This window comes from Betta splendens, chromosome 3 (assembly GCF_900634795.4).
Source record: "Betta splendens chromosome 3, fBetSpl5.4, whole genome shotgun sequence".
Taxonomy (NCBI): Eukaryota; Metazoa; Chordata; class Actinopteri; order Anabantiformes; family Osphronemidae; genus Betta; species Betta splendens.
In genome coordinates this window covers 13,188,394-13,213,417 of record NC_040883.2, presented here as the reverse complement: position 1 = coordinate 13,213,417, position 25,024 = coordinate 13,188,394, and the positions used below count along the sequence as shown (strand labels likewise).

The 25,024-nt window shown below is 43.5% G+C and overlaps 1 long non-coding RNA gene across 1 annotated transcript in view; it reads left to right on the top strand.

The window, feature by feature from the left end:
• The window catches only part of LOC114851911 (uncharacterized), a 166,127-nt gene that overhangs the window by 83,286 nt on the left and 57,817 nt on the right, over positions 1-25,024 (top strand). The gene's annotated exons all lie outside the window — the stretch shown is intronic.

Sequence of the window (25,024 nt, the reverse complement as noted above, 5' to 3'; positions counted from 1 at the left end):
ACACACACACACACACACACACACACACACACACACACACAGGATGCTGCCTTCATCTACATAATGGATTATGTGGAGCACCATTGAGGTGGTCTATTTTTCTTACTCCAGCTCATCTGTGTGCCTTATGCTTTTTATACCTACAAATAATTAGTGTATTGAGACAGTGCAACAAATTCCTGTTGGTTCCTTTTCCCGCTAACCTATTTAAGGTCTGGAGTCGTTCACACCTTGTGGAGCCATCGGCTGCAGTGCCGTCCAAAGACACAGATCCTTACTCTATTCCAAAAGCTGCTTAATACATTCAGATGTTTTACTTCCTGCCTGGTGCTGTGATGATTTGCAATAAAAGCATCAGTCTGGGAGAGGAGACATAATCAAGCAGTGGGTCTGCAATACTAGGAGCAGGAGGGGCCCATCAGTGCACTTAAATACGTTGGGTTTAACGATTCCAAGGGCAATAGCATACATGCATGATATTATTCAATATAAGTATATGGAGGAGGTTCTTTGACTTTTCCATTTTAGCCATCTACAGGCTGCACTGGTAGACTCATAATACTTGATTGTCCATCACTAAGTTGTTTGGAAAATGTGTGTGGCATTTTTCTGTGAAGTGGTAACTCCGCCACAACTGAGGGCTGTCCCACACTTTTTGGGGTCCATCGCGTATAAAAGATCACAGGCCCAGGTCGCCGTGTTTTATGACGCTTGGAGGGTGCAGACAAACCCTACATTAGCCCGAGTCTGGGCCGAGGAGTCAGCCGCCCGTTTGAACATGAAAAATTAGCCAGGCCCTCAGACACCGGTCATTATGCGGTTGCCACTCGGCTTTTCCACCATCGCTGGGCCAAATGGGACTCGGTGCCGGTGCAGAGAGCCAACCTCCAAGGCTGGCTATTCGCAGCAGAGCCTCCCTCCCACAGGAATTGCAGCGGCACACGGGGAGCCATGCAATTAATGGAAGGAAGTGTGGAGGTGAGGCCTGTGTGGAGAAGATAGAAAGGAGGAGAGGCAACTGAAAAATAGGGCAGAGCACGACAAGTGATGTGTGGAGGCATGTGATCTGTGTGAGCCAGAGCAGCGCCTGATGCGGAGGCCAGGTCGGCGAGGGTGCGCTTCTCACTGGCACGAGACGAGGAGCAATAAGGCCCCAAACAAGATGACCCCTGAGCAGATAAACGAAACATTTAATTATCCTGCATTAGACCAGATGGGAAAACTGAGGCATAATGAAATAGTCTGATGATAACACGGTGAAGTAAATGGTTTTGCTGAGTTTGTGGTAACTTCCATTTAGATTCATATGTACTTTGATGTTAAGTGTCTTGAATATCACTACAGTAAAATGCACATCTGATCTTACTGTACTTCACCTTCAGGATGGATGCAGGCTTAGTTTAAGGGTTGGGGTCAGAGTTAGGGTTAGTTTACTGTCTGTCTTTAGTCGTGATGGTTAGTGTTGCACCAAATCAGAGTTTCCTCAGAGCTATAGAAAGATGCATTCACGCTTGTGTGTCTGCACCACATAAATTGTTGCTTCGGCCCCTCGACACACAAACATATGTGCATACGCACACATGCGCACAGCACAGACCTTATTGTAACCTACTTTATAATGTTTTTCCTCCACTCTGATAGAATCAGTACTTACACTGAGGTTATCTAGGGGGAGCTGACCTGTTTTTAAAAGGCAAAACAAAGAAACATACATTCCTTACTGCAGCTATTTAGAATTTAATGTCAGTGTAACTGCAGAGGCCTGTGTGAGGCCACTGCTTCTAAGCTACAATAGCAGAGCTTTGTCACAGTTGTTTGGGCGTGAAGCTCATCTTTCACCTCAACCTCATACGGCATCTGATGATAACGTTCACACTACCCACAGCCCACAGAGTGGGTGTTTTGGGAAGAAAGAGGCACTGAAAGACAAGAGGGACAGTGGAAGGAAAGGATATTAAGAGGACACATAATGGGAAAAACAATGAGGAGAGTTGGATGAAGAGGAGTGGAGCCCGAGGGGCGTTGCTTGTGGCCAACTCTTGTTACTTTACCACCATGTTAAAATTCCTCATCATTGTGGCTTTCTTGTCATGATAGTGGTCAGGGGACGTGGAAATGATGTCAGGGGAGACCTTCGACTCCGCCGTGACCATGCCAACCTGGGCCTCCACAGTGGGACTAACAGTACAACACATGAGCATCCATAGGCAACTACACACACACACACACACACACACACACACACACACAGAGGCACAGATCGACAGACTGGATCAGGGAGCGCTGCCAAATGTGACATATGTAGAAAGAGCAAAACGGACAGAAAAACTAATATTGCATCAGTTCTGCATGGTAATCCTATTCATTTATATAAATTATAGGCATCTTGAAGACATGTATTAGAAAATAGTGCCAGGCCACTGTGACGTAGGTTCCCAATAATAAAGAGGGCAGAGGGAAAAAGCAGCTGGATTGAATGAAATAAAATAAAATGAATAATTATGAAAAAAGATCCACAGATGTTCACGCTGGTGTTTTCTCTCTAGATTCACACCAATCTGCTCACAGTCTGGACTCTATGGTCCCCCTGTGTTACCTGCTGCAGACGTCCCAGTTAAGGCATTATTTTCTAAAAGTCTGGGTTAAGTTTGGACCTGCAGAGCCAAGAACCACCCGTTAGCAGTGTGATATCCGATAATCGTGCATACAACATTAAACGCCCCTTGCAGTTGTCTGGTTTACAGCAGTGCAGCACAAGCTGTAACTCTGTGGCTTTAGCCCATTAGACCAGGCAGCAGACCACAGCACAGGAGCTCCTTCCTTATAGCTGTCCGACCCCACAGCTTCGCACACCGGGGTGAGTTTCATATAATTAAACAAAGCCTTTTAAAGTCATCTTTTACAGCGCCACGTGACCCCGCTTCTTAAAGGATCGCCTTTGTTTTTGCGTCTAATCACAGCCTCTTAAACTTTTTACAGCGGCCAGTAAAATATTGATAACTAATATCAGCTGCGGGCTGGGCTGGGTTTTTGGCAGGTAGCAGGAGGCCCCATTCTGGGCTGTATCCGCCCTAACTGGCATGTGTTCAGGAGCTGCAGGGCATGCAGATGTGCACACAGCCCCACTATTCTGGCACAGGGAGCGTTAGACTCCTTGTTTTTAATTTGAGACTGTATACTGTCATATCTCAATTATTGACTGATAGTTGAAGTAAACACAAATCAAGTCAATAGGTCAGCAGTCTGCTCCTTGCACTGCAGGGTCATTTACCTGACAAAGGCGCCGTGCTGATTCCAACAGCCCCAAGGCCGTATCCACCTCCACACGTCTGCGCTGCCCCAGCCTGACAGGCAAACGCAGCGGTTTCACCCGCTTTTAGCCTAAAGGCACACAAACACAGGTCACTCACTTGGAATTATCCTCAACGAGCGATAAAACCGCACCAAGCTGCAGAATGCGCCCGTGATTGAATTAATAAAAGCATTAGCGCAGCTGCAAATATGTAGAAAGTGTCCAGTCAATATTTGCATGTTGGTTTGCTGTTTACCGCGCGCAAAGTTCCGCGCACGTGTAAACGCCGGGAGCAGTTCGCGGCAGCAAGAAAGGATGGCAAAGAAGACGGCTGTGACGTCCAAGCGTTTCGCTGAGGAGACCCATATGGTGAAAAGAAAAGATAAAAAGACTGTGTTTACTCTCTTTGTAGATTCCAGGGAGATCTCTCATTTATCTCTCTCCTTAAACACAGTGGTTCACCCTGCTGCTAAACGCCAACCTCAGCAGTTTCTCTCTCTCTATACCCTTTAATATTGATGATTCTCACAGGATAAAATAAGTTAAGTGGAGATATGGTAATCCCTCCTCTGCTTGCTGAACTCGTTTGTTTACTCTTGGGTGACTCCGGTGATGTAGCTACGCCTTTCTAGTCGCATATAATTTCACGTTTAGCAAACGCTCCCCTCTTTAATGTGCCCACTATCAAGGTCATGAATAGCTAAATTATTTTCAGCTTGTGGAATTAATTATTCACAGATAAAAAGAAAATGAGGATTTTCTCTGAAACACATTGGCAGCACTTACCTTGTCCACAATATATCTGACCACTTTTTAAGGCCCAGTGTTTAGGTTACATACATTTGGTTTATGCCCAGGATTCTGTTTTCTGCCTCACTCTGTGCTAAAAAAATGTGAAAAAAATAAAAAAGCTTCAGCAGTACAGAAAGTTGAGATCCAATAGTTTTGTCCACGGAGCTGCACATGTTGTGTTCGCTTGCTGTCAGGCTAAAGAACAGGCCAATTCAGCCTGCTCGTGCACCTTAAGAGGAGTCTTCAGCTGAGCATGAAATAAGCACAGACCAGATTTATTTCTTGGTAATAAGAGAAATTATTGTGGATGGATGAGCTGGATTCATATTCAAGGTTATAGCAGCGATAGGCCAGGACACCCCGTGGATCCACTCTGCCCAAACATGGGAAATGGACTCCGAAATTCCCTTAGATTAGGCCCAGCCTCATTGTATAGTCTGTTTGATAAGGGATTAAAGCCAGTAAATCCGTTACTTCATATGGGACTCCGTGTTTGAGTTATCCCCTGCATTTTACAGCTATTATTCTCCGTCTTCTCACTTTTCTTTTATTTTACACTTTTAGCCTCTGAGAAATGGTAAAAAAAAATTGTATTGTTACACATACAGTATACATGACCACACACGTTAGTGTATTATAAATAATATACTCCTCAGGTAAAATAAAAGTATATCCTTTAAGCATTTAAACTGTAGCTGCTTGTTACAATATGTCACAACCACAGGTCACAGGTTAATGATTGTTACCTGGTAAACACAGTGACCAGCGAAGGTATTGGTATGAAGTCATCGAGATCAAGGTTCAACACACACACGCTGCACATTTACACGTGAAGCGCACCTTGCTCTGACATTCAGGAGGAATTTCCATCCATAAAACTGACAGATGTTTCCATATGATTTGAGCTGGAACAGCTGGAGCTACCATCCACCAGCACCAAGAACTTGAGGTAAATGATGCTGACACATTTTGGATCTCCACAAACATACAAAGTAAACGCTCTCGCAGATAAAGTCATCCTCACAGCAAGGCCTCTGCTAAGACGGACACCCCCGCAGGAACAATCCATTTCAGCCAGAGCTAATGTTCGCACTTCGCTTCATCTTCACCGCTACGTTGTCACATTCTCGTGCGCTGGCTTCTCATTGAATGAATCACCTGTACAGTTTAATTACTGCGTCTCCCTCCCCCAAGCCCACCCACCACCATCAGCCTACCTCTCACAGGCCTCATTATCAAACTAGGGCAATTTCCCCCCAGCATCCCAACCCCTAATGCATGGATGCTTTAAGCAAGACTGATGGCAGCCAATAAAAGTGTAAGAGTGAAGCTGTATATATGATCAGGGATAAATGGATGTTTTGAAATTCAACCTGTGTTTTTTGTTGGGTTAATCTCTCAATGTTGAATGAGCCCAGACCAGGGTAGGGTTCCGTAAGTGTGATCTATCAGGGCTCATGTACACAAAGTTATGAATGTCGCACCGATTGAACTTACGACATAGGTCTTTTAGGCTTAGACTGAGTTCTGGGTATGACCAGTGAAGGAGCACACAAATTTACAGTATAACATCTCTTTTCTCCTTTTCACAATGTTCTTCTCTTTAATTTCTGTGGCTCAATTTTGGTTGAACGTACTGGCAAGACCTCGACTGTGCAGCTCTTACAGTGAGTTCAGTTAGGTTCAGTTTAAGGTAATCACAGTGCGGAGCTGGTGCGGCTTCGTGGCTGAGGGTTCAGGTGTCAGTATTAATCAGCTGTGAGAAGGCTGAAAACTAAAAGGCTGTTGTACCGCTCGTGTGATTGTGTTGCAGTGAGAAAAGGTTCAGCAAATGCAGCTCGATGACGGTGTTTTATGGCAGGTGTGGCTCACTTTTTCAAAATAACCACACTAAATGAGATAAAGGAGGTGTCTTCTACAAATTGCAGAGCCGTGAGCGCTGCATTGTCAATATGTGTGTTGTGCAGAGGAGGCAGCTGTGTGTTGTGGCAGGGAATTCTTTACCTACCCACAGTGTAACTGACACGGCCATAGATTTCTAAAAGGAACCTGCTGCTTTTGTGAGAGGTGACAGATACATGTTGTGGCTGGCGTATGAAGGGATTGCTAATAAGCTTCTTCCAGATCAATAAATGACTGCATGCTGCAAATTAAACTTTCTCATCAGAGATGCTGAAATATTTTTTTGTCGCAGGTCCACACAAGTCTGACAAACTGCCTCCAGGAAACTAAAGTTCACACTTCATAATAATGATCCAAAGCCAAGTAAAGCTAAGTACAAAGGCTTAGTTCCCACTTTTAATATTTAAGTGATAAATGAATGATCCCACTTTGCTTTGGGCCCAAGGAAAACCTGATAACACAGCACAGCATCTAACAGCGTGCAAACCTAAACTCTGTGGCAGCGCGATGCACAAACAGAGTCTGATTACGTGCGCGTTGCCTCCTGCGATTACGAGCAACACTGCGAGAATGGCAGGAGTCCCGTATCAACTTACATTCACCGTTGTGCATTAAACTCTCAGGACATGTTTGAACAAGGAGGGAGCATTAAAGTGCAGAGGAGGCTCAACACAGCCTTGATGTTGTGGTTTTGCTTGTTATGTAATGACTGAGATGTGGCATTGTGACTAAAAAGGAAACAGCCTTTCATATATTTTCCACATATATGGACTTGTTGCATTTTCCCTCTGTGCCACATTGACGCGTCCGTCCACATGACCTTGGAGCATGTTTCTCTCTTCCTCGAAATGCAAATCATTTCCCCTTCAAGGATTTGGTGGAACTGCATCCTTTATTTGGGGAAATTTGGAATGGTGAACGTAACATTAAAAGAAGATCATGTTGTCAGACCAGTTCCAACCACGGGCGCTGGTAGCTTGTCCTACTTGGGAGGCTCCCACCCAGCTGTGGTCGCGAGACCTCAGGAGAACGTCTCTGCTCCGTGGCTGCGCGCTGACCGACCGACCGCACATGCGAACGCGGTCGGGCGCCCGCTGGTCACGGCCGTGTCTTTCTGAACACGCTCAGTCTGGAGAGCGGAGGGGTTGGTGTGTCATGCATTGTCCCACTTTGCGATGAAGCCCCCGGTGCCTCTCGGCCGTGCGGCGCGAGCGCTTGGTCCAGAGGCCGCAGCTCTGGTGGGAAGCCGTAAGTCACGTCTGGGTTTAGCACATCGCTGAGGCTGGCTGAGGTCTGCTGAGGAACCACAGCCTAATTCGCCCTTGGTCGTGAGGAGACGGTCCGTCTACAGCCCAGAGCCATGAGCAACCAGTGGCTTCACTGCACGCCAGAGATATTATCCCCATCCCCGTACTCCTCCCCGCTGGCTCTGATGCGCGTTGGATGTTGTTTGTTTTTGTGTTGCTGAGTTGTGGGACTTTTGCTTCACGCTCTCCACCACCGGGCTGCTCCTCGGGTTAACGCGCTGCTTAACTTTTCTATTCTTACATGCTCTCCGGTGTCGTTTCTTCGCCAGCAGATCTCGGCGCTCTCCAAGTGGACTTGCTAAGTTGTGCGCTTTATCTACCGCTATAATAAACAACATGTGGCCGGGCCCCGGTGCCAAATGACAAGCGAGATAAATTTGTGTGTGAACATTTCGCTCAAGTGCTTTGCAATACTGAAAAAAGATAATCCATTTTCAAGGAGAGAGAAGTGGGTGGGAGTGTTCAGGGTTTAAACAACACAGTAATCTCCCCATATCTCCTCCTCGACACGGCGCGCTCTCTCCCCACCACTTTACTGGAGACGTGTGGATGTGATAACAGAGAGTAAACGTACTCGGGCTGCATGTTCCAGCTCACATACACATACACAGACACACGCACACACACGCTCTCTCCTTCCAAATCATTCCCCGGTGCCACCGCAGCTACTTTACAAATAATAGCCCCCATGTGTGTTCGGGGCTCCGAGGCTGTGTGAGGCAGGGGGACTGGGCTCCGTGCCCAGTCTGAAACCCTGTCAAGATGTAAATTTCTCCTCGTAATTTAAGGGCCAGATGTGCAGGAGACTGAGGACAGAGTCAGATAAACAGCTTGTGGCAGATATCTTTTCCTTGCGTGCTACAGTACATAGATGTCTGTTCAGCAGTTCAAGCTTTTTATTTCTTAATCTCGTGTTCATGTGCAGCATCGATATAACAATATACTGTACATTATCTGCTGTTTATACTGCTCTGCATCACCTCATGTCAGAATTAATGACTTTAAAATACATTATGTGCCAGCGTTAACTAGTGTTATTGTTTGTATTTGAATGTGCCTATGAATTTACAGTGGCTGCCAGGATAAGATAATTTACTGCTTCTATTAGGATCCAAAACCATCCCCTCCCCATTTCAGCATAAAGGTGCAGGCTTTTACTAACACTAATACGCCACCTTCTGTCATAAATATTAGTAAGAGGCTCCATTGCTGTAAATGTGACAGTACATCCCCCTGCCACTAATGGTCCAAGTTTCCCAGGCTTGAGAAATTCACAGCGATGCCCACCGAGACATTGGCAGTGTAAACAGTGGGCTGTTCCAGGGAAAATAATGTTAAATCCTCAGAATCCACTCTAATTGGACATATAATGGAGGATAAGGGGACACTGTTGGACTAGGTGGGAGGCCTGATGAATGTGTGTAGACTGGATACGCAGTGGAATCTCTCATGTGTTGTGGCAAGGAGGGGCGGCGCATCGCTCGCGCCTCGTGTGAAAAGTCACACTGTGAGTCGGAGCGGCCGGGAGCTGCAGCGTTCTGTAGGTCATACAGCGTCTACTCAGCTGGCAGGTGCCAGTATATATAGATATATATAAAATGTATATATTTAAATATCTACAAATTTCACCCATACACAGTGCGGATCATCACGTATGTCTGCATTGTGCAGTGTTTTCCTAATCACGCCTCTGTCTGCGTGCACTGAAGCGTGACCCACTGTACAGCATGTACATTCCAGCGCACCCTCCACCTCCTTCCTTTCATTTAATACCGTCCTGTGGCGCTGCCAGTTTGAGTGTGTGTAGTGTAGCTCAGCTCGACGGGCGCACAACATTAATGCTGCTCAATTAAGAGTACAAACGTGACTAATTGGGGGCGCATGTCAGAAGTATACGTGTAATTTGCACATCAGTAATGATAAGTTCGGGGAGATCCCTCACGTCAAAACATATTTAATTGCAGCGTGGATTCATGGCATTGGTTAATAATGCCTGGGTAATTACAGATGTGCTGTAGAAAGACACGTGAAATGACATGCAGTTTATTTACAAGCGTAAAGTAATATTTACTGTGAATGGGTTTGACCTCTGTGTTGAGTGGTTTTATAAATGTCATGACCTGTGCACAAACAGACTGAAGCGGGCGTTGTCTGGGGTTGTGGGCTTTCTGTGATTCATGTGAGTATTATATTCTACCACCACAAGGTGGATTATGACAAAGACCACAGATTTGACATGCTCCGTTTTCCCAGTTTGTCTCATGAAAAGGTAAGTTCAAAGTTTAGTTTCTTCAAATACGCAACTTATTGTGTATCATCATGAAACAAGAGGTTAGACTTGGCTTCAAACATTACTGTACGAGAAAAACGCAGCACGGGACAGGAAATTGAAACTTTGCACTTGCGTTCGGGGTTTGAGGTTAATGCAAATTGGCCCCGTCTCACATTTCGCGTTCACGTGCGAATGTGATGGAGCCTGTTTAACGCCGGCGTCCATCTGTAGCAGACGACGCCTGGCGGTCCTGCAGACTCAAACGCAGTGACATGTCTCAACACGCGCGGCTCACACATACTGTACTGGGGCGGTGTTCTGGCCTGGGCTGTGTGCGCTTTTCTTAGAAGTGTGTGTTTGTGTGCATCTGTGCCTTATTTGTGTGTAAATTCAGTAAAATGGTTGCTACATTGGCCGTGGCCAGGAAGTCTGTGGCCACACAGAGAGCAGCAGCAGGAGGTCCACACCTCCCCCGTTTACAGCCTTCAGCGGAAGGAGCCTCATTTTGAGTGTGCGCTCTGGCTTCTTTATTTTTCTGCTTAGAGCACGAGCACTAATATTAGATCAGCCCAGACTGCTGCTCGATAGAAAATGCTTTATGCTTGTTAAAATAATTGCTCTCAGTTTTCCAACTCATAAAATTGCCTTTGTAATTCGGTGGGGAATGCATCTTCGGAGACAATCACTCTCACGCCAGAGCGATGGCAACAGTTTTAATTAGTTGCATTGAATTTCTACAGAAATGTATCCTAGGCGCTGCACAGAGCGGTAATTGTCGAGGTAATAGTCTTCTTAATTCTGCCACACTTAAGGGGGCAGACAGCGGCTCCGAGCCCTTCACACACGTCTTCGGGGGCAGTTTCAGCATTCCGACTTAATGGAATTCCAATTCCCTGACATGGATAATCATTTTTATACTCTTTTGCCGTAGCTCTCTGTATTGGGTCAGTATGGAAACACGCCGTCGGATGCCGGCAGAGACCTGCTGTGCTGCTTACAAAGGCCACGGCTCCGTTAGAATTCCATCTAGAATTCCTTTGTGCCACGGGGCTCCTAGTTGTACGCCGGTTGCTACAGAGGGCTTTCACAGGCATGGACCCTACTGGTGTAATCCCATAATCCCGCTGCACAGGGGGCTCAGAACCGGGGTGGGTTAGTGCGCTTTAATTAAGATCTGAAAAGGGGCAATAATGATGATGAACAGAGTAGGGAAATTGAAGCTAAGGTTAAAACTTTAGAAGAAGGGAAACGTGGAAGAGAAAACAGGCCAGAACACATACACCTACACTTACACTGCTCTTATCTGCAGAGTGGAGCGCTCACGATAGATGTAGGACACTAAATGATTTAATTGCTTAATTTGCTGGGGACAGTAGCAATAATGAAACAATGCTGATACACAATATTACATTTGGTGTGATTTCTTTATTTAAACTTTTGAAGTTGCAGTTGCAGGCCAGCACGACTGCTCCTGTGCTTAATGAAAAGCCTACGCTTCAATACAAATCACCTTATTTATTTTTTTTGTCCTTTGCTGTGCCTGATTTCATTTCCTTCCGTTAGCCTGCATTATTGGCTTCTCTCCTGAGCTATTGATTTTGGCGAATATGGTTATTACAACATAAAAACATTTTAGTCTCCACGCATTCATTGTACTATAGGAAGCAGACTGGAAGAAAGCAGCGATCTGATCTCCAATTTACATTCAATTTAGCTGGAAAACATTCATTTCTGTGTAGACAATCAATATCACTTACATAATAATAGGAATGTTATTAATCTAGCAGCATTCCTGTGTGAGTGTATATTAGCCTGCTATGGCTATATTGTACTGCAAAAAGGGAAGGCACAGGCGTCGCCAGGGTCGGACTCATGGGGCTTAAGGACACACTGTTTTCAGCAAAGCTCTGAATTCTTTACTCTTCGCCACATGACAGCTTTTGCGCTACACACAAATCACAGCTGCATATGAACCAATGTGTCATAAAAGAAGACATCACACCTCCAGTACATATACGTTTTGTGCGAACTCGCAGAGATGCTGCAGCCAGGAGACCAAGTTCTGCTTAGCACAGTGAAAGGAAACACAATGCTTAGGATTCTGTGAGAGCTCATTTGTGCAGGCTTGCACAAGTGCAACCCTTATCACTCCATTCTGATTTTTACTGTATTGCACTGTAAGTGACACCTATCCAACGCTACTGTAGTTACAAAATTAAAACAAAAAGCACTGGAACTAAATGATGCCAGTTCCAGATGTGAGAGAAGTAAGAGGCTAATAATAAGAAAACTCCTATGAATACTGATTTGACTGTTCATCCATATATGAATCCACTGTTTAAATGAGGCAATGCCAGGGAACACGATCTAATGTGGAAACGAAATTATATCCGATTCGCTTGGAAGCAAAATCTTCTGTTTTTGGCAACTTGAGCATGTAATGCATGTAATGCGAATGTAGCGCGAACATTAGGTCAAACAAAATAGTAGACACCACTTTGGAGACTGTCATTCTGTAAAATATGGCTTCATAGATCATTCAAAATACGACCAATGTTCAACTCGACCATTCAACCACATCTAGCAGCTGCAGTGAACATTACACAGCCTTCAGCTATTTATTCTCTGTCAGGAGGCGGCGGAGATGGACGGGCAAGAACTGGCAGAAATAATAATGATATTAATAACAGTCTAATTACTGTATATATGATCAGATTGTAATACACAGTGGCCACAGAGCTTAAAACCATCTGTCTGTCAAAAGCATGTTTTTTTTCATGTGACTGCTGTCAAAGGCCTCCACAGCCAGGCAACAGGAAGCACCTGGGGTTCACTCGTATCAAGCAGCCATGCTAGACCAAGTCTAATCCAATCACAGAACGACAGCAGGGCGTCTTCAGCTCATGGATATTACTCCTGTCAACGTCTAACCATAGAGTCATTGTTCCCCCTGGTTCAGTTTCACTGTCTTATTTTAGTTCTCAGTCTAATATTTCTGCGTGTGAGGCCGTGCACACCCACTGAGAAATGTCACGTGTGAGTGTGAAAGAACCTATAAAGTCCACTGTAATAAGTTCACTGAACTCATTTTGCCTGATTTCCTGAACTTTGGCATAGAAACCACAAGCAGTGCACACTGATAATAACTCTGCACATTGATGACTGGACGAGGAGGAAAATGCTGTAGATTTAGCGTCTTTGCCTCGCTAAATATTGAAAGTGCAGTCTTTAAAAGGACCTACAGCATTTTTGAACCAGCCTACATTTTTGCTAAAACCTGTGATTAAATTGTGAGGAGAGGATAAATCTGGGCTGATAACACGACAGAAACCTTTTCATAACAACAATCTATATTCATCATTATCCCAGGCTATTTGAAACAGACTCAGAGCAACACCTCAGAGACTCATAGTGAAAGATTCATATAATGCCAAAGGCCACTTATTCAGATTGAAATACCTTCCTTATCTTAGTGCAGTGTTGTAATCGCATAACATGCACAGCTGAACTGGACAAGAAATGTTTTACTGACTGATAAAATGTAATTGCATCTCAAAGGTTTCCAACGTAGGAACAACAGGAGGAAACACCCCAGTTACAGACGTTATACGGGATGATTATCTGTTGCTCATCATGTAAATGGTATATCGATGCTAAAGCAGAACTGGGGGAAAGACCAGGGGATTAGTTGGGTATTAATCTTATACATGTACTGGAAAACTAAAATGGTTGAGACATGTGTCCAAATATGACATCAAATATGTTTTATGAAAGTTTTATTGAATTACAGTATAACTCTATAGCAGACTGACGGCTGCTGGGGGAGAAAAACACCAGCCAAGAACCCTTGTAATTAGGTGTACTACTGGAGAGGCCTATTGTACTACAAAACTACATGACTACTTATTCTAAAGTCTTGAAAAATCCACAGCTAAAAGGATAATAGCACAGCCTTAGAATAAAACATAGCTGAGCCGTGGAATAAAAGATATTTAGTCCGATTGCTCGACTGAATACAGAAACTAAATCAAAAAGGTGTAAATTAAGAGATTCCCTGATTACTCCAACTGTGAGTGTGAACTAGTTAATAAGAGCAAGTTGAAGACTACATGATTCCCTGGTGAAGAGGCAGGATTATCTCCCTAATCTCTTCTGTCACATATTGTGATGCCCCAAATCTCCCCCAGCTCTGACGAGCGTTCAGCCCGTCAGTTGGAATGAAAGAGGCCTTAACGAACACCACTCTTCCACTCAGGGAGCACTCCCATCCAACGTGCTCCCTGTTTAACATGGGCTGTACAGCCCCTGATGAGGGTGTCGGTGCTTAAGCTCGAGGTGCAGAGTGAGCTTAATTCTTAATGTATATTCTTTTAAAGAAGAGAAACTTCTGAGTCTCTCTGGTTGTTCTGTGCATGCGTGCAAGAAAACCATACTCAGCTCATCTGGCTCTGCTGGCTGAAATAAAACAGCTGCATTGTACAGAACATGCAAATTGAAATAATTTCACAAAAATGAACTTAAATGGGATATAACATAAAAGTCATGTTACTAAAACGTGAGGAAGCAAAATAGTACTTGCAATATGCTAATATTCAAATCCCCAGTTACAGTTAAGGGACTGGGACTAAGGGTAGGAGCCCTGTTTCTCTTATGCATTATCATAAATCATAGTAGGCCTATTTAGACATTCAATACCACACTGTCCCCCAGGACCATAATCTGTTTACAGGAGCACTGCAGCTTTGCATAGTACTTTCAAATCCATACCAAATGCATTTTTAATTGGTAAATAAATGCAAAATGCATGCTAACAGGCGATTGTAGCAGTCTTCCTGAATGCTTAAATATGGTTCCAAGCATGATGTTCACATTATGGATTTTGCATCACCGTGTGTTTCCAAGGTGATTTATAATCAGCCAACCATCCAGTGTCTCTTGTAGAATAATGGAAGGTCTTGAACTGAGCTACTCTATGACTTCATCACCTTTCAACAGGAATGTTAAAAATACCACAGTCAGATTGAGAACTATCCTAAATTGTGTTGAATAGGGGAATGGTGTAACCAATATCATCCAACGCCTCCGTTGGACCCATCATGAACATTATTAGCGCTCAGGAAAGGTCAAGTCAGATGTATCACAGCATAAATACTGCAACATGTGTGCAGTTGTGAGAGGTAGCCACAACTGTAAACAGCAGAAGAAATGATCTCTGTCACACTTCTTTTAATCATATTTCAGTTTGTGAAACAGGTGACTTGGTTAATCATTTTTAAGGAGGCCCGACATCGTGCATTGAAATGTGACTGCTGCTTCAGAGTCTCCCTGAGAACAAAGGCCAAAGCACATCACCATGTGCCGAGACACATGATTCTGTCACAGTCAAGGGTGTAACGAGTATAAATATCTGGTTAGTTATGCAACAGTTATCACTGAATGATGGTCGACGTTGTTTAGTTGTCCTTTGTGGCCAAGACAGCACTTGTCAGGTTTAACCTCATGGTTTGACAGACTGAACCTCTTAGCAGTTATAATTGCCTGAAGTATTTAAAACTATCAAATTACCAGTCTCAAGTTTTTACTTAAATGCTATGTACAATTAGTTTGCTACAGTACATACAGTTATGCTGTAGAAATTATTTTATTTTCTTGTAATGTGACTCAAGTGTGTACTGTATGTGGTCTTTGCATGACTGTATTCACTCGCAGCAACATCTGGACATGCTCTGCTCCTGATGTGTCCTGGACAGTCTCCTCGCAGACCTGGAGCAAGGCATCGCTGAGCTCCTGGACGGTCTGCGGTGGTCAGCTGCACTGATCTACTGATGTCGGTGCTTATTTGGGTTTAGCTCAGGGAAATGTGAGTGAGACTCCAGAGACTTCCTACAGTACGTGTTCACACTCACACGTATGAAAAAACAAATCTGATTTCTGATTTTAGCCTCAGAATTTGGTCTTTTTCTCAGATCACTGATGTGTTCCACAGTGATAACTTAATGATCTTTAATTCTTTAAGTACTGTAAATAAACTACTAATATTTAAAACACATACTTCAACAAGGTTAAAAGGTGTTTCTACAATGTACAGTGTTCTTTGACTAAGCCAGCCTAAAGCCCATTTAATTTATGAATATAATGACTTTATAGCAGTCGGTCAGTAAGATGGCACCGTGACACCAACCTGTCAACAGCCGTTGCGATAGTCCAAGGCGAAACAGTTGCAGTGACTTGGGTCCAAGGTTGAAAAGTTGTCTTTTATTACTTTAATTAGGGGAAATGAAGATAGACATTTATAGCCCAGCAGGAACAAGCAGTCGTCACCTGGAGTTTATGGTTTTACAGCTAATTTTGTTTTATATTAAGGGACGCTTAACGTGTTTACGATGAAAAGCACACCGTAAATGTGATTCGATATGAAGCTAAGCAGTGCGGAGCTGTAGAATAATAAAATGCCAACAGACAATAAAGCAACAGCAGCTACTGAACACATTTCGACGTATAGATAATGACATTGTGGAGGGAAGATCTTTGTGCTTGTAATGAAGCTGAGCCTCCTTTGACTCCAACCAAGCATATGTTCTAGGAGGAATGATGGCAGTGGTCTGGCGTTTGTACACACACCCGCAGTAAATCAATCTAGCCAAAGATTTAAGATACTGCTCTTATCATGTTTTTATCACATCCTTATCAAAATATGAGCTCCGACGTCCTGGTGGGTGATCAATGGACACGTCTAGTGCTACTGAAACAAACACAAGGGCATCCTGTGCTCTAGCCGGCCTTATCTAAACAAGTAATCACATGCTTGTCTTCCATCATTTCATCAGTGATCAGAATCAAAGACTTCTTAAAATCTGCTTCACCTCAACTACCAGGCAGCAGCTTGTTCAAAATAATAACAATAGGCAACAATATTAAGCAAAAACGATTAATCAGGCGATAAACATGTGCTGGCAGCGGACCTACTGCAGATAGTGTAGTATACACAAATGCACTCTGTGACACCTCGAAGCAATGGGAGGAGTAGAGCTCCTGTCACAGATGACTTGCTGGTAAATGATTAACAACAGGGTTCTGACAGTGAACTGGGTAAACAACAGGTACGCAGTCACATTACTCAACAAATACTGTAGCAGAGCAGGGCTACATAGCGATGCTCCTGTCAGTTGCTATAAATCAGTGTTTAAAACAAACATCTACATACTAAATAAAACCGTCTGATTATCTTTATTTTATGATTATATTATCCAAATATTAAGTCTGGAGGAAACAGCCATTTACCAAAAAACAATGCACGCTTTTAAAAATACTGTGCCGTGTGCATGTGAGCGTGCTCGTGTGTGAGTGGTAGACCGCTTACACAGACCCAACAGCATATCACCACATCTGTCAATCAAGCCACAGGGGAGGTGAAGGGTGAGGAGGAGACAGGCACGCTGGCTAATCATTTTGTAATCAGGCGTCAAAACAAAACAAAAAAATGTTTATCTGATCAGCGCAGGCGGCTGCCAGGGTTGACATGGATGTTTTTTCCTCCTGTGTCATTGTGTCAGACCTAATGGACAGTGGTAAGGAGGAGAGTTAATTACTTTTGACGATACTCCCCGCTAATTTCCCATTTATATGGGGTCGCCTTTCTCCTCTGCGATCAGACAGACGGGCTTAACCGCTTGGCTGCTGTTGGCATCAGAATATCGGCCCCATCTCTGTGCATATCAAGCGTTATGGATGCTTCTGTCGCCGTCCTTATCTGTCGTCTTTCTATTTATTTTTAAAGTTTTCAAAGTGAGTTAGGACGTTAGCTTTTGTCCAAGAACAGGGGACACTTACTGTGGAACCATCTCACCAACGCACCTTTGTTGTTGCTGCTTATGATCTATTGCAGGTACTGTATTATTTGATAAAATATTGGAGTGACAAAAAAAACATTATTAATGGAAATAAAGATGCTCTGTACAACACATTTGAAGAAAAGGTGATCTAAATGTCAGTGTGCCCTCTTCTTCCAGAGGACCTCTCACTATTTTCACACGTACCTAACCTGCAGAGTTCAAAGGTCATCGCTCCTCAATAGGCTAAAGTGGATAGTTAGACAGTAGTTTCTTCCGGTTACGCTGGTCTTCAGTCATGACACCAGCTGTCTCACACCTCAGAAAGGCTGTGACTGGTAGACAGGCCTCCGAGAGCTCTGTTGCTGAAGTGAGGACCACTTGCTTTCACTGTGTGTCAGTGACTCTGTCATTTGGAACACTGTCAGCTTTATTTCCTTTGGCTCTATCCACATTGACATCTTGAAAGCTTGACGCCACCACCATCATTTGATGTAATGCCAAACTTTTTCTGTTTTTAGTCTCAGGGTTAATCACTTTGTTCAGCTTGTGACCTTTATGAACTCTCTGTTTTAACCAGTTCAACATGTGTTAGCTGACTGATAATTGGATATTCTGTGGAAAGGGTCAACTGAAAATTTATGCTCAAAGGATAGAGCAGGTCATCCATTAATCACAGAGTCGGGGGTTCGATACCCAGTTTGTCTTGTCCACATGTCAAAATGTCCTTCAGCCAAGCACTGAATTACAAATTGATCCTGATAATCAAGCCACTGCCACTGAAGCTGAACTATTGTGATGCTGCTGGTTTCTACACTGCATGTTTCTAAGACCTTGTTTATCACCAGATAGTGTTTCAGGTTCTGACAGTATTCTGTACAAATCTACCTTAACTAGCCCTGAGACCCATACAATCCTTCACAAGCCTTATATTATTATGGCTTATCCCAATGCTAGCACCCAGCATTACTTTGAACTGGTATTTTGCTTGATAAATGATAGGTCTCCTGGCTGATATATGTGGAGAGGGCAAAAGTGAGGAGGGACATTTTATAGTTGGCCATCAATCTGAGCAGGATCTGTGTGCACTAGGTGGTCATGATAATTAATTTTTAAAGGGGCTCGGTGGGATACAAGGGGACTTAAGCAGCGGTGATGGGTCTTCACCCTGTGATTGAGATCCTAAAAGTAGAGCTGGTTTATGGGCTTCTTAATTCAGAGGGGCTAGTGCTGTCATAGATGTTGCGTTGGTGAAGAAGCGGGGCATGGGGTCATTTAGCGTGACCTCTAACAAGGATGTTAATTAACTACAAGCTGAACCATTTCAGCTCACTATGTATAGTATGTGCATACACGTGCATTCATTGAATATACATGGACTTTCTACATAAAATCCTCCATCTATGTGTCATAGTCAGTCTTAAATGATTTATAATGGTCATCTATCTTTGATTGAATGAGAAGTGGTGACATCAATATACCTTGTAGGTCATAGATATAAATGATAAGACGCATGACAAGCATGTCCCCAGTGTCTTCTTTCTCCACGTATGGGGAATAAAAATCAATCTTTCTGCCACAGCCTCTCTGGAAAAGTAGCTGCTGTTGAAGTTAACAGCACCACCTTGTTGCTCCAAACGCTGGGTCTACGTGGGGTTGATTCTTTCCGGACTGGGTCTTAGAAATCAAGAGATTGACGAGCATTTAAGCATGACACCGATCAATCAGCAAAACAAATCCTCTGTGTCACGCTGTGCCGGACCCATTCTATGGGAGACAGGCATTCTCCCTGCATGCAAACAATGTCCCCAATTTGTCAGGGACACAATAACAGCCCTGGCAGACCCCATTTGCATCACTGTGTGTGAAAAGCAAATGTAATTGATCGCGGTATTGATTATAGAATTTTGGAGAAAAGAGATGTCCCTTGACAGACAGCAGGAGATGTTGTTAAAAAGTGATCTTTAAAATATTTTAAATCTTTTTTTTTTTTTTTCAAAAATATTAAACAGTCTGAGAAAAAAATGTCTTGTTGTCTGTAATGGTAATACTCAAAAAGCGGTTAATGATTTATCATCAATCACATTTATCATTCTATAACATTCTACATATTCTACATTTGGCGATTATAGAAATATTTGTATGGAGTGTATGGAGTGAGAGATGATGTATGACCACATCTTGGTGGAATCTCTCTGTCTTGTTTGCTTCAGTGACATGAGCTGGACCCCCCCCCCCCTCCCCCTGCCCCCCTCTAGATCCACCTTCGCTACACTCATAGCACAGTAAAAGGAGGAGGATGTTATGGTCATAAAGCGGTCGAGGTGAAATCTAGTTACTGAAGATTTGAATCCCATAATCCCATTCAGTGTAGCTGCGTTTCTTTAGGTCAATGTGTTACAACGGTGGGCAGATATTTGAATGAACGTTTGATGCTTTGTCCTTAGAGGAGAAAACGTCCTTCCATTTAGGAGAAAACAGATCATCAACTGGACAGAAGTTGTGGCGTGGATGACGTTACACCTTTTACCCAAGCATCTCTTGCGCCATCAGTCTGCAGAACGAAGTGAGACATTCCCTTTGCTTGTTTGAGGCAGGCGGCCCGGCCAGTGTGTAACTCTCTAATTGAAGATGTAGATCACACTGCAACAGTTGCATATTATTAACACACAAAACAAGGGCCAATTGATCATTAGTGCATCAATATGTAGTTTGCATAAAATTATTTCCTTTAAATAGTCGGTGTTTGAGGTGACACAGGGTTGGCTCATCAATAATGTAAATGAGCCATTAGGGCATTAAGAGGCTGTCTGTGGGAATGACGGACCACCAGGCGTCAGTGAGTTAATATCCAATACAGCTCTCCCTGCCACACAGGCCAGTGACTAAGACCATTATACACATAAATTACACCTACCTAAGGCCTGACCTTTTTTAGGTTAGACTCTTTGCATACATGTAGATATACTTAACCTTCTTACTTATTTCCATCACATTGATTTTTGGTGAATCTGGGAGGAGGCTGTTTACAGTAAAAAGTGTAAAACCCTCCTGAGAAGTATCCAAAACAGTGTGTCCTCACTGCAGCTGGTGCCCTTTGCCCTAATCCAAGCGCTGGATGCAACACGTAACCTTGAAACTCCTTCACCCCCACGTCCCTCTCTCATCCCCGTGTCCATCAATAATGAGGACACACGCATTGGAAGGAAAGGTCTTCCTCAAAAATACTCATGTCTAATTTACCTTGAGGTGATTCATTTGAATTGAGCTGAATTGAAACTTTACTGGATATAGTTTTTTTTGTGTGTATCCATACACACATAGCAATGTGTTTACCCCACTTGTTTTTTTATTCAAAGGTTGCCCATATTGGTGCTAATAGGACGACGTTACACAATAATCGCTAAAATAACATGATCAAGTGTCTCAGTGAGACTGAGCCATATCTTTTCCCGCCATGCCACTCAGTACCCCTGCTCTGCCATCATCAATGAATACTGGCACACAAGGGGGCTCGTTAGCCTACTATTACAGATGTGACAAGCGCGCCATAATAGTCCAATTATCCCAAAATGCCAAATTTCACTCCAAAGGAAAAGGAGTGTGTAGTGATTAATGGTGAACACTTAAGGGGACGAGTTAGACAACGCTGCTGGATAGGAGAAAATATGTATCAGCCTGCCACCAGTACAGATGCTTCCTCCCTCCTGACAACTGCAATTCATTTGAGATGCTATTAACATGCATAATTATGCTAATCAAGCGGTAATTAAGTGCCAATTTATCAGAGACCATTTTTTTTGTCTGTAATTTCATCAAGCATGGCTGTTGGGGTTTGTTTTTTGTTGCATATTTCTTTACACAGTGTTGAATAATATCATCTAACAGCCGCTTTGCTGTATTTTTAGTTTTTAAAAGGAATTTCTTTCTCTCACAATAAGAATGACTTTAAAGAAGTGTTTTAATGTTTAGGTTTCACGACAGTTTTTTTTGCGTATTTAAACTATAGATTGGAATGTTTTTGATAAATCCTAGAGTTGTTGAACCACCAAGCCAGCATTGTGTTGTCTCAGCTGTTTTACATTGATTTTGTGAAAACAATGCAAGCCAGATACTTCTAGGTAGTTTGGTAAACATGCAGTGAATCAAGTAGATGCAGCCACTTCCTTTTTTGCTCTGCAACCGTCGTGTGTCCTATTTACAGAATGCCCACGTTAACCTCAGCTCATCTCATTTTAGTTTCGCTTTAGTTTGACGTGATCCACTGTACTAGAACGCTAATATTCCCTTTTCATCAAAATCTGCAAATCTGCAGAATTATTCTCCATATCTGCTCCTCTGCTTCGGTTTGAGTAACGCCGCGTACAAGGGCACGTGGCATCATGGAATGTTATTTGCTGTGGCATTCCACTGTCTATTTTCACCCAGAGAGTCAGACAGGTGTTTTCATCGGACATGAAAGCCTCTGGTGATGCACGTCAGTCTTAATCACCCATGATGATGGCCTGAGGTAGTGAAACTGTGTCCATCCCTGACATGGGAATTCCTGAGTTTCAGCACTTTTGTGATAGTTTTGGCAGCCAGAACAATCAGTCAGACATTGAGGCGGACAGTAGCAGCTCTCTGTGCATCACTTATGTGCTGTTATTTTCTACCCCTTCCTTTACTGTAACAGTCATTGTTATTCTGTGTGTTTTCTCTTTCTTTATCTTTCTCTCATAATATACGGAAACTATCATTTTGACCCTTTTACAGTGTCCATGTTTAGAGGGAAATGTGGAAATGACAGACAGTTTTGAGGTCTACTGCAGAGTCCTGTTTGTCTTGATGTGTAATGGAATGAGCTGACAGCCTGTAACTTTGGTCCTGTTTGGATTTTCTGCCTTTTAGGTAAGAATAACAGCATCAGGTTCCAGTTAAGCACCTTAAATGACTTCTAGTCACCTGGCACAGCCCCCTGCTGGCCATAGCAATTATGGCAGGAGGAGAAGAGGTTTTCACTATTTCACTTTAACCATCAGTCAGCTTGTTATTATAGCGTATAATTAGAACCTAACCTGCAGATGAGGTACATTAATGGTGTAGACTGTGACACCGTTTCTTCTCCAACTCTGGATGAAATCAGAAGAACTCTGATGATGCCTCATCTCACGAAGGCCACTGGCAGTGATGGAATGAGATGCTACTGTGTCTTCTGTGCTGTGAGCCAATGATGCAGCAGCTCGAAAACAGCAGACGCTAACAGGCTGGGCAAACAATCGTATCCGGCTGCGGTCTGGCGTGAAGCTTCCTGATTGAGAGGAGGATGCTGTCCAAACTCCTCTCAGCCCTGGACAATGCCTCCCACCCGGCTCACGCAGCACTGGCTGGACAGAGCAGCACGTTCAGCCAGAGACACAAGTAGACCACAGAGCGCCATAGGAAAACCTTTCTTCCAGTGACCATTAAACTTTACTCCTCCTCCTCATGTAAGTGGGGGAAGGACTTGGACTAGACACTGAACAATTCTGCCTTTCTTATCCTGCTATTCATAAAATACTATAGTTCAGTATCAATATCACAGTGCTTTACAGCGATAGTGAATTAACTCCATCACCATCTATGCATGTAAGTGTAATTTAACTGTTTGCTTTACTTATGTTCTATTACACAATGTTGCATAATGAATAATGTTCTACTGTTTATATTATCTTGTGTAGTTTGCATGCCCCGTCATCTATCTATCCTATCCTAATCTATCCTATCCTGTTAACAAATGTTCACTGACCAGTGTTGTGACACCGTGCTCAATCTTTATTGGGTTGGAGGACTCTTTAAATGTCACTATAATTGTCTCATCTTAAAGCGACTGATGTTTGTCCTGTCTCTCAATGAGCAGTCTTCACACAATAAAACACCCGGTCCACAATTTAAGCTTTGCCAGGAAAGGCAGTCGTCCTGGCTCCCAATAAAGAGGCCTCTTGGCTCCAGCGTGGCAGATCGTAACCGAGCCCCTTCGACTTCAGCTCCTCCAATCACGTCATGCGTCACTGTCGCACTTTCTGTGTGGTACACAGAAATATCGTGGGGCAAATATTATTACAGCATCCAGGCCAGATATGTTGGGTTACAGCGAGCCCGGCTGCTGGTGGCTGGCTGTACAGGACAAGATGTGTTCTGAGGTTTGACGGGGCAGAAGAAGGCGCTCGCAGACGGCTGGCTGCTCCTTTTGACGGCGTGTCAGCGCCGGCTCGCGAGCTGCTCCGCCGCATCTGGGTGATGCAGTCATCATTGTGGCAGGCCTGTCAGAACAAACTGGTGTGCTGGAGACAGATACAGCTTTAGTGGCTGCATGAGGAGTATGCAACACATGCACCGCCCCAACATCGAATATGTTCCCCCAAACTGGCAAGCTGGTGGCAAGTTAATGACAGGAACGACCAGTGACATCATATAAAAACAGGATTACGCTCCGCTAAAGACGTCTGAGCGAGTCCATAGATCAGACAGACAGGGTGATGACACGCTGGCTGCTGGTTTTACGCTGAAAGTGAGCCTTGGTAACGGAATTAAAGCCTGAGTCCATCATTTGAATGGAAGGTTTCACCACAAAAGTTACACAGAGTAAATGACTATTCACACAATCGCACAAAGATACATGTAAAGAAGATAGAAAGGAAAAAGGAAGGTTCAGAGGGTTTATATCACGTCACTGGTGTGAAGTGCTGTTAACATTCTAATCATTAACAAATGCTTTAAAAATAGTTTGTGCAATGTTGATCATAATCAATTACCTCCGCTTTTATCCTTTATCACCATTATGAAGTGACGTTGAAACCAATAACTGTCACAGACGCTTTCACTTAATTAAAGCAGTACATATCATGTGACAAGGTAAAATGCCAGTCATACCACAATCTCATGCACATAACAATTGAATACTAAAGTGTTATGAGAGCGAGTGACACAAATAATAGCTGTTAAACTGTCAGCTAGTGGCTGCTGGATCACATTACTGAAATTAGCTGAGATGTGCTGTTATAAACAATGGGGTCCTCACTCAACCCACGTGTGCATGTGCAGATCAACCTGAGTGATGAACACATACAACAGAAAGGCGAACGCATTATAAAGAGAAAGTTTGTTCAGGAATAGATTTTACAGCATACAGTACATACAGTAACTAAACTGTTTCATAACATACATAACAATGTTTCTAAAGAAGGCTGGATATTTATATTTATGGCTACTCTGGGAGCAAAAAGTGCTTCTAATGACACTGGACTCAGTTTAAAACTCTCAGGCTTAGTCCACAAGCCTCATTGGAACCACGTGAGTCTGAGCCCAGTATCTGATAAACAGAGCAGCACAGTCCAACAGGCCACATTGTTTCAGCCAAGTGAAGGCCAAGACAGTCTCAACTAAAAGTAATTCTCCTGTTTTCTTATTCGCATTGTGAAGATTGAGCGGCTGGTGAGCTGCACTACACAGTCAACAGTGGCACCTGCTGGTGAAGCTTTCCTTCACGTTTCTACATGTAGGCACATACTCTACATGTACCTTAATCTACACTTGTTCTTTCCTCAAATTTTCATTTGACATACTGTAGATCAGTTCAATACTGCCACACTGACAGACTGCCGGCAGAATC